This window comes from Leopardus geoffroyi, chromosome B4 (genome assembly GCF_018350155.1).
Source record: "Leopardus geoffroyi isolate Oge1 chromosome B4, O.geoffroyi_Oge1_pat1.0, whole genome shotgun sequence".
NCBI classification, from domain to species: domain Eukaryota; kingdom Metazoa; phylum Chordata; class Mammalia; order Carnivora; family Felidae; genus Leopardus; species Leopardus geoffroyi.
In genome coordinates this window covers 111773450-111783652 of record NC_059341.1, presented here as the reverse complement: position 1 = coordinate 111783652, position 10203 = coordinate 111773450, and the positions used below count along the sequence as shown (strand labels likewise).

At 36.4% G+C, this 10203-nt stretch overlaps 1 long non-coding RNA gene across 1 annotated transcript; it reads left to right on the top strand.

Moving 5' to 3' along the window:
- The first annotated feature begins 4788 nt into the window (after positions 1 to 4788).
- On the top strand, positions 4789 to 9697 carry LOC123591340. Its single transcript, XR_006709252.1, has 2 exons — positions 4789 to 4887; positions 9366 to 9697. It is a non-coding gene; the product is annotated as an uncharacterized LOC123591340 (long non-coding RNA).
- The last annotated feature ends 506 nt before the right edge of the window (positions 9698 to 10203 follow it).

Genomic DNA, 10203 nt, shown 5'->3' with positions numbered 1-10203 from the left:
TATTTTCTGGCAGCCTGAAGGAAAGAAGTGAAGGTAGATTGTGATTTATTGTGAGAAACATGGATTCCCCAGAGTCTCTCCCTGGAAGACATTTTAAAAATCTATTTCAAGATAGTTATTTCCCAGGGGTGTTTTGATGGTCATTCTAAAGCCGTGGCAGAGATTTGATGAACTTTGCAGGTCACTTCCAACTGTCCAATTTTATAAAAATGTGCTTAGTTTTGTAAATGTTGCAATGATCTTTAGAAAAGATTTTCCCTCTAGAAAAGAGAGCATTTACTTCACACCCATTAAGCTAAGTGATCGTGACATGTTCACACCCCTGAGCACATTTAGTTCTTGATAGAAAATGAGACATTTACTGTGGGCACAGAAAGACATTGGAGATTTTATTGCGGCTTTCATTTCTCAAAAAAAAAAAAAAATCTATGTTAAACATAAAACTAATATTTATTTCCTTCATTTTGTAGATAATTTTCTTTGTAAAGAATATAGAACAATTTTCTCAATTTCACACAAAAAATGACTCATTTTCAACAGATGCCTCATTCTAAATTTTTTTTAACGTTTATTTATTTTTGAGATAGAGAGAGACAGAGCATGAATTGGGAATGGTCAGAGACAGAAGGAGACACAGAATCTGAAACAGGCTCCAGGCTCTGAGCTGTCAGCAGAGTCCCACGCGGGGTTCGAACTCACAGGGCGTGAGATCATGACCTGAGCTGAAGTCGGAGGCTCAACCGACTAAGCCACCCAAATGCCCCAACAGATGCCTCATTCTAATCCAATCTTATGGTACTTCTCTTTAGTGATTTTTTACAAAAAAAAAAAAAACCCACATTTTAACCCAAGATTTAATGTATTTTATAACGCACAAAGTACTCTGTCCCAAATTTTTAGTTTTCATAAGATCCTACCTAGAGGAATTATTACAGTAGTGGAAAATTGATATTTTTATCTGGACACCATCCTTGTGTGCTATGGAAATCTGCTATTATCCAATGCAAGTGGTCCTGGTGAGTTGGCCAATGACTATATCTGCTCCTTTAGGCTCAAGGATGAACATGTTTTCCCAGGTGGGCCAATTATGATAGCCTGTCCTTCCAGGAGCAGTGATTGACTTAGGAGTGAGCATTTGGCCTAAGAAAGACCAATCTGGGGGCAAATGGGTGGCACAGTCAGCTGAGCATGGGACTTTGGTTCAAGTTATTCATCTCAGGGTTTGTGAGTTCAAGCTTCACATGGGGCTTGCTGCTGTTGGCCTGTCAGCATAGAGCCTGCTTTGGATCCTCTGTGATGCCCCCACCCCCCTCTACCCCTTTCCTCCTCATGCTCTCTCTCTCAAAATATAAATAAAACATTAAGAAGAAGAAGAAGAAGAAGAAGAAGAAGAAGAAGAAGAAGAAAAAGAAAGAAAGAAAGAAAGAAAGAAAGAAAGAAAGAAAGAAAGAAAGAGAAAGAAGGAAAGAAAGAAAGAAAGAAAGAAAGAAAGAAAGAAAGAAAGAAAGAAAGAAAGAAAGACCAATCTGGTGCTGAGTGGTATAATTGCTGCCTTCCCTTTCCTAAGCTGGAAAAATGTGATTCTGGGTCAATTAGAAGTAGTTTTTCCTACCAAATGATGAGGATTTGTTTGCATAAGAAAGTGAATCTTTGGAGAGAGATAGAAAAGAGGGATGGGGAAAGAGACTTAAGACATTCTGGATCTAATTGTGTTGACTCTTGAACTTCTAGAATGTGAAGTACCTGAATTTGTTCTTCGAGCTATCTTGAATTGAGTTTGAAAGCAAAATGAATTGCAGACAAAAAAGCCTGACTAATACAATTACTTTCTGTGTTTTCCAGATGAGTAAAGTGAAGCCCAGAAAAGTTATGTAACTTGACCTAGTTGCTAAGTAAATCAGACCTGAACTCAGGCACTAACACTCTAAATTCTGTGTTCTTTCTACAAAACTGCCATTCTTAGCATCGATTGAAGAGATCTTACACCCAGGGAAAAAGTGATGTAAGAACAGATCAAATATGACTGGCTGAGAAGGATATTACACTGAAATACTAGCATAACTAGCTAAATTGCTTTTGGCCCAAATTTACAGAGGTCTTTGCGTAAATTGGGAGTCTAAGGTGTCAAATATAAAAAGTGAATCTACTAAGTACCAAAAATAAAATTAGAATTTAAACCTTATATTACCCAAAGATAAGCACATGTTGTTCGAGTTCGCAAGTATTTTCAGTGAATTTTATTAATCATGGGGAGAAGCAAGTTCAGACATAAATTCCATCACGATGTACAAATCTACCATAATGTTCTGAAGACAAGCAGAGATCGTCTGTTTCAAGTTAACATTTTAGAACTGGCAGGACCTTATAACTTAACCTCACAATGGCAGGCTAGATTGAACAACCAGAACCTGTGATTGTTTTCCAATCAAAGTAAAATTAATTTACCATCTAGTGACACATTAAAAATTGTCTCTTCAGAGTCCCATTGTACCTGGAAGGGTTCTTTGATTTTCCTCTCCTGTTCCTATTCTACTCCTGTCCTTCTTTGACAAAATGCTATTCTACGAAGAAGAATCTGAAGAGCATGAGGTCTAAAATTTGTATATTTAAGAAAGTACTAAGGAAAAGAACATGGAATACACATGAAAAGCAAACTGCTAACATGTCTGAATACATACTATTCATCTTTGGATTTAATTTTTCTCTTTTAGAAGTTGTGTTTAAAAAAAAGTTTTTTTTTAAAGATGTAACAAATGATGCATAAAAATCACAGTAACATCTATATAATCTAGTAGCACAGTACTAAAATGAGTACCTAGGAATCCACCATTGATCTCAAGAACTAGAACTTGATTAATCCTTGTAGCACAGCAAATGTAGCAGAGACATTCTCTGTGCCTCCTGCTCAGAGGCTACTACTTTCCTGAAATCATTATTTAATTTATAGTTGTTGTTTTTTTTTTAAGTTGAGGTTTCCATAGCAACGTATTGTTTGGTATTTCTTGAGTCTGAGCATTTTGAGCTGTAGGTAAGCACCTGTGATTTGTTTATTTCATTTCACATTACATTTCTACAATGTAATTCATATAATGTAATTCATATACTTCCAAGTAGCTACAGTTCATTCCCTTTTAGTCCAAATAATATCCCATGGTGTAACTTTAGTAATTCAGTTGGCACTTTCTTATCCCTGGAAATTTGAGGGGGTTTTCCCCATTTTTTTGCATATGTGAATAATATTGTCTCAAATATTCTTATTCATGTCTCTTGTTGTACATGTACAAGCATTTTTCAAGGACGGATATCTAAAAGAGGAATTGTTTGGTTTGGGGGTATAGAATATTTAACTTAATATGAAGGTGTCAAACCTGTTTCCAAAGTGATAAATCAGTTTACATTTTTACCAGCGGTATATGACTATCCATTGGTTCAAATCCTTACAAATATTGATCAACGTCAGACCTGTATTTGTGTACACTTAGTGGTTATAAAATTGTATCTTATTGTGGTCTTAATTTTCATTTCTGTGATTACTAATAAAGTTGAATGTCTTTTCTTGTGTATGTTCAGCATCTGTAATTCCTACCCATAAAAAACTCTTTATTGAGGCCCCTGGGTGGCCCCTGGGTGGTTAAGCATCTGACTCTTGATTTTGGCTTAGGTCATGATCTCACAGTTCTGAGTTTGAGCCCTATATCAAGTTCTACACTGACAGTGCAGAGCCTGCTTGGGATTCTCTCTCTCTGCCCTTCTCTCACTTGCTCTCTCTCAAAATAAATAAATGAACATTTTTTTTAAAAAAGCTCTTTATGACTTTTCCCCATTTTTTTTTCTCTTGAGTTGTTTGTCTTTTTTCTTGTTTCTTACAGATGTTTTTAAATACATCCTGGTTCCTATTCCCTTATTGATTCTGTGTGTCAAAAGTATCTTCTTCAAGTTTATGACATTATTTTCCTGAGGTTTTAATATATTTTAAATTTTAATATGGTCAAATTTAGCAACATTTTCCTTTATTATTCATGCTTTTATGGGGGGTATCTTTTCAAAGAAAACCTCAAGACTATAATATTTCATATTATCCTTCAAAATTTTATTTCTTATATTTCAATCTGGGCTCGTTTCTTTTTCTTTTTTTCCCTTACTGAGAAGTGGGGGGGGGAGGCCTCTGGGGCACAAACTGTTTGATCAACCTGCAGAAATAATTATTTATTGTCTGACTAGACCATATAGCCAGTAGTCTGTGAAAAGTCCCAGGGATGAACCTCAACACTGAAAGCTCTCATAAGCATGGGCTATTTCTGGTGTGGAATGCTAATACATCCTTGACATTTACATCAAAACCTAGCACATAGTAGACACATGTATTAGTGTATGTGTTTATGTATGATTGTGTGTGTGTGTGTGTGTTTGTGTGTCTGCATGAGAGAGAAAGAGAGAGAGAGAGGACTTAAAACAATTTAGAAAACATAGTTTAAAAAACTTTCCTTAGATATGATCATTGTTAATAATTAGGTATTACCTTTCTAGACCTTTTCAATATTTCTATGTATTTACATATTTAAATATGTGTACATAAGTATTATGCACATACACAAAGAGAGGTTTTTTTTTAAATGTAAATGGTATCTTACTTTTGTTATAGCTCTCTTACTCTTTTCCTTCCACTTAATGTGTGTGGGAGATCATTCCATGTCCTTATTTAGAAATCTATAGCATTCTACTTAACAGCTGCATAGCATTCTATAGTATGAATGCCTTATGATGTAAAAATCATTCCCCATTAGTGGCAATTTTTGTTCTTATAAGCCATGCTGCCCTGTACAACCCTCGACCATGAATCTTGGTGCAAGTCTATGTCTTTCTATAGGACAGAGTCCTAGAAAAGGGGTATGCTGGGTTGAAAGTATATGTGTATTTAAAGTTTTTGATGAATATTCCCAAATTATTATAAATACAAAAACTTTGTCTTATGAATTAAGGCTAGTAAGAAATTTTGACATTGGCATGTCTGTTTATTTTTGAGAGGGTGTTTGACATGATTCCAAATTGTGAAGCCAACTGAATTTTCTCCTTTCTAATCAGCTGTTTGAACATCTCACTGATACTGTTTACATATGCTGGCCTGAAACACTGGCAAAGAGAAACACATCTGGGTTTGTTTTTCCATTTATTTTTCCCCCTATGGAGAATTCTAAGCAGGAGGGAGGTCCCAGGGCACTATATATCTAAGCTCTGAGTGTACTTCCTCTGTGGATTCAACTGGTTCACAGACTTGCTGTGTCCATATCTGATATATTCCTAGCTTCACACAGTAGTATATGAAAAAGATTTGTGTGTGTGTGTGTGTGTGTGTGTGTGTGTGTGTCACTAGAAATTAATACATATTTATTATAGAAAATATTAAAAATGTGTAAAAAGTATTAATAACACTGAAATCAGCTATAGTTTTACGACCCAAAGATAACCAACATTAATATATTGCTGTATATCTTACCAGATATACAGTTTTTAAACAAAATTGGGACTACACTATAATACTGTTTTGCAATCTGTTTTATCTCTCCACCTAATAATATATTATGAACTTTCTGCTGTATCAATATAATGTCACTTCAATGTTTGACTTACAGAAAGCATAAGCATTTAAGACTTTAACTGACTCTAACAATTTACAAATACATCTGTGGTGTGTCAAATTCCATGCTGTTAATATGCAGGTAATAGTAATGGACTGCATTTAACTTAAATGCATATGACCCAAGGCCAATAAATCCTATATGTATTTCTATATTTTATCTGTCACCAATTAGAATAGCTAAATATTACTGAGTACCTACTATCTACTAAATGTTTTGCAAAGCACTTGACAAACACATTATTCCTAATTGTTACAACTAACTTTGGAAGAACGTGTTATCAACATTTTGCAGGAGAAAACAGATTCTGAGAGACTAGGCAATTTTGTTAAGCAAGGTCACATGGTTGGAAAATGGTGAGACTGAGTTAGAAATTAGGTCTATCTGCTAGTAAAACTTCTGCTTTTCTACCCATCATTACTGTTTTGGCCCCACTAAAAATTTTCATGTATGACTTCTGTACTCAAAGTTGCTGCTTTATAGTCACTCTTATTTTTATCTTATTTATTTATTTATTTATTTATTTATTTATTTTTGTATATCCACTTTATGATTAGGCTGTAATTTCTAAGGGAAATTAAGAAACATCAGTCAAAGTTTCTAGCCCCATAACAGAGTTTTAAGGACATGCGTTTAATCTTGTTATTAATGGAAACGGAGACCTTTGTGTGAGATAGTCTGAGAACTTCCGTTACAATTGAAACTGGAGCGCCATCTGTTGGCCATGGAGTTAGAGACACTTAATCCGGGAATATTATAAAGTTATCATCACTATTGCTTTCCCCCCAAAATACTCTTAGCATCAAACTTGGACCAAATATGAAAGGAAATTAGAAGCTAGTAGTATTATCTCTTATTTTTTAAAAATAATTTGAAGTGAAATTCACATAACATAAAATTAACCTTTTATTTATTTATTTTTAATGTTTATTTTTGAGAGAGAGGGAGAGCACAGGGTGGGGGAGGTGCAGAGAGAGAGGGAGACAGAGGATCCAAAGTGGGCTCTTCCCTGAAAACAGCCCAGTGTGGGGCTGAACTCACAAACCATGAGATCATGACGTGGGCTGAAGTCAGACGCTCAACTGACTGAGCCACCCAAGCGCCCCTAAAATTAATCATTTTAAAGTGAATAATTCAGTGGCATTTTGTACACTCACAATGTTGTTCAGCCACCACTTTTTTCTAGTTCCCAAACATTTACCTCACTCATAGACAAACCCACTATTCATTAAGCATTCTTACCCTGTTACCCCTTCCCTACAGCCCTTGGAAACCTCCAGCCTGAATTCTGTCCTACGGATTTGTCTGTTTTGGATATTTCATATACATGGAATCATAGAAGATGTGATATTTTGTGTTTGGCTTCTTTTGTGCAGCATAATGTTTCGGAGGTTCATCCATGCCCCAGTGTGTATCACCACTTTATTCCTTTCCATGTGTATATACCACTAGTTGTTTATCCATCATCTATTGATGGACATTGGAAGCGACCTTTTGGCAATTGTGAATCATGCTGCTGTGAACACGAGTGTCCATGTACTTGAATACTCACTTTTAATTCTTTGGGGTAAACACCTCATTAGCCTTGTCATTAGCCAAGTCATTAGCCTTGACTTTAAGATGAAGACGTGTATGAGAGTACCTGACAGTGGAGCGAACACTGTTATTTAATGCAAAATGAAACAAATTATTTCAACAGGAGGAAAAAAAATGATGAATACATTCAAGAATGGACATTTTCTTATGTTTGTCTTTCAGAGGCCTTGCCCACCAGAGTGATTAATTAAAAAGGGTCAGAATGACCTGAGGTGCTTGTTTTAAATTTTTTTAAAACGTTTATTTATTTTTGAGACAGAGAGAGACAGAGCATGAACAGGGGAGGGGCAGAGAGAGAGGGAGACACAGAATCAGAAGCAGGCTCCGGGCTCTGAGCCATCAGCCCAGAGCCCAACGCGGGACTTGAACTCACGGACCGTGAGATCGTGACCTGAGCTGAAGTCGGACGCCTAACCGACTGAGCCACCCAGGCGCCCCAAGGTGCTTGTTTTAAAATGCAGCCTCTGCTTCATTGTCCCCACTCTCATTTAGCACCTTTGGGTGTGGGAAGAATCTGGTCCTTTCCGAAGCTCTCTGTGATGTAGTGTGAGGGTCCCTGGAACTACACACTGAGAAACACTTTCACCACTCGCTAGCTGCATGGTTTGGGCAAATCAGTTGCCCTTAGTAAACCTCAGGTAACTTATCTTTAGTATGAGAACAATATACCTCACTTTATAGATTTATTTTGAAGGTTAAATTAGAAAGCCGTGCTTTGCACAGTGCCAACAAATGTCAAGTGCTTGATAAAGGTCAGACTTCTCTTTTGTTCCTATCAGAAAAGCTGATTCTATTCGCCTGGGATTGGGTGTGCTTTCACAACAAAACAGTCCCTGAGTAACGAGAGGGGAGTTGAATGGAGTGTCGATCTATGGCGTTGCTTAGTGTGATGGCAACGTTGTACATTTTCTCCTTGGTGGCAGTGAATGAGAATTTAGTGTTTCACTCCTAAAAGGATGATTATGTTTTCTGTCTCAGGAGGCACTCCCCATCACTCTGAAGGTGATCTCAGAAGCTCTTCTGAGATGTTTGGTAGAAATTATTTTTAAAAGCACAAATAGGGGCACCTGAGGCGCTAGTTGGTTAAGCATCCAACTCTTGGTCTCGGCTCAGGTCATGATCTTGAGGTTTATGGGTTTGAGAGACCCGTGTCGGGCTCCGCACAGTGTCTGCTTGGGATTCTCTGTCTCCCTCTCTCTCTGTGCTTCCCTCGCTCCCACTCGTGTTCTCTCTCTCAAAAATAAATGAATAAACATTTTTTAAAAAGTACAAATATTTTTTGTCTTTTACATATCAAACTTGCAGATCCCAGTTTTTAAAAATGTAATGTTCATGTAAAGGAAACGCAAAATTGTATTCCAGATGTTTTTAGTTTTTAAATAAGCCTTTGAATTCTTGCTGTATTAGAATATCTGTGTGCCTAAAAGAAATCATATTGTCACAGCTTAGCAAATATGCTCTGACTCCCAGTTTGAGAAAATTGTAGTTGTAAATGATTAAGGGAAAAGCTTATCTGTGACTGAACTGACTTGGTAAACATTTATTTCCAATTCCAAAGAGAATTAATTTCAGTGTTTCAAAAAAATATACGTATCTGTGTGGTGTGTGTGTGTGTGTATGTGTGTGTGTGTGTGTGTGTTTGTGTGTGTATGTGGTTCTCCATGTATATTTGTGCCTTAAAGATCAGTGTCTTTATAAGTGGCAAATGAGAAAAGCTAACCATTAGTTTAGAAAGAAAGAAGTATACACAAGAGGCTGTAAAGAACATAGGACAATTAAATGAAATTTGATGTATTTTTCTAGAAGGGCAGGGCAAGAGACAAGTGGTTGCCTCCAGAGATGCAACCTTGGCATATACTGGAACACGTGTACTCCACCTTGAACACTAGTCACAATGCATTGCACATTTAGTTTATGCCAGTCCCTACATTCTTCACCTTCTTCAGTCAGGACACCACCTAGTCTCACATAGGTTAGGTTATATTATCCTTAATTTACAGATGAAGAGACTGGGGCTTCGAGAGATTAACTAGAATGCCTGAAGTCCACAGTTCTTTAGGTGAAAAAGTTGATATTATCAGAGTCATTTTGACTCTTCACCAATGTGTCTTTTTTTTTTCTTTTTCATGTCAGGGGAAAAAGGAGACAACTGGCCAGTTCCCCTTCTGATCTGGAAAAAGAATCCTTCTTGTGGTTGTCATCTCTACTCTTCCTCCATCAAAACTTTGCTCAAGAGAATCGTAGAAGTGGAGAGAGACTTGGAAATCATCAATTCCTGACTCAATTCCTTCATGCAGTTTAAACCTTCTTTGTAAGGGATGCTGCCACTTCTTCTAATAAAGCCAGATTTGAGGAGTTGACTACTTTGTAGAGCAATGCATCACATATTTGCAGCTGCAATTGTGAGGAAATACTTTATACAAGTCTTTAAATGACCAGTTTTGCCCAATAAAAATTCAACAATGCTTGTTAGTTGTTTCACTCATTAATTGTTCCTTTCTTTGTTTACTCATTCAAAAATATTGATTAACCCAGTTTTTGTCTTATTTAGCTTTGGAATTATAGTCCTAGATAGGCAGGAATGTGTTATTTTTTTCTGAAAAATCCATTGGGGCTAGTTTATATCAAATTTGTAGGTGATTAAAATTCTTTGTCTTTCTACAATATTGTTGCTGCCAGGTCTATTACATTCTTTACCCCTGAAGTTTAACTTTTCCCTTGAGCTACAGCATTGGATTTTTTAGTTTTGACCCTCTCTGAGCTTTTAAATTCAGATTATCGCCAAAGAAATCATTCCAATTTTCTGGTGTCTAAAAAATTGCTATCTACCTTCTGTATCTTACTTTGAATATTCATTAAAAATATTGGCTAGAAGAAGACAAGTTCAAAACGCTGAGGCTCCATACAGAAATCTCCCCATATTTTGTTACCTAATGCATTACTTAATGTTTTTTGGGTGAATTTATTCAAT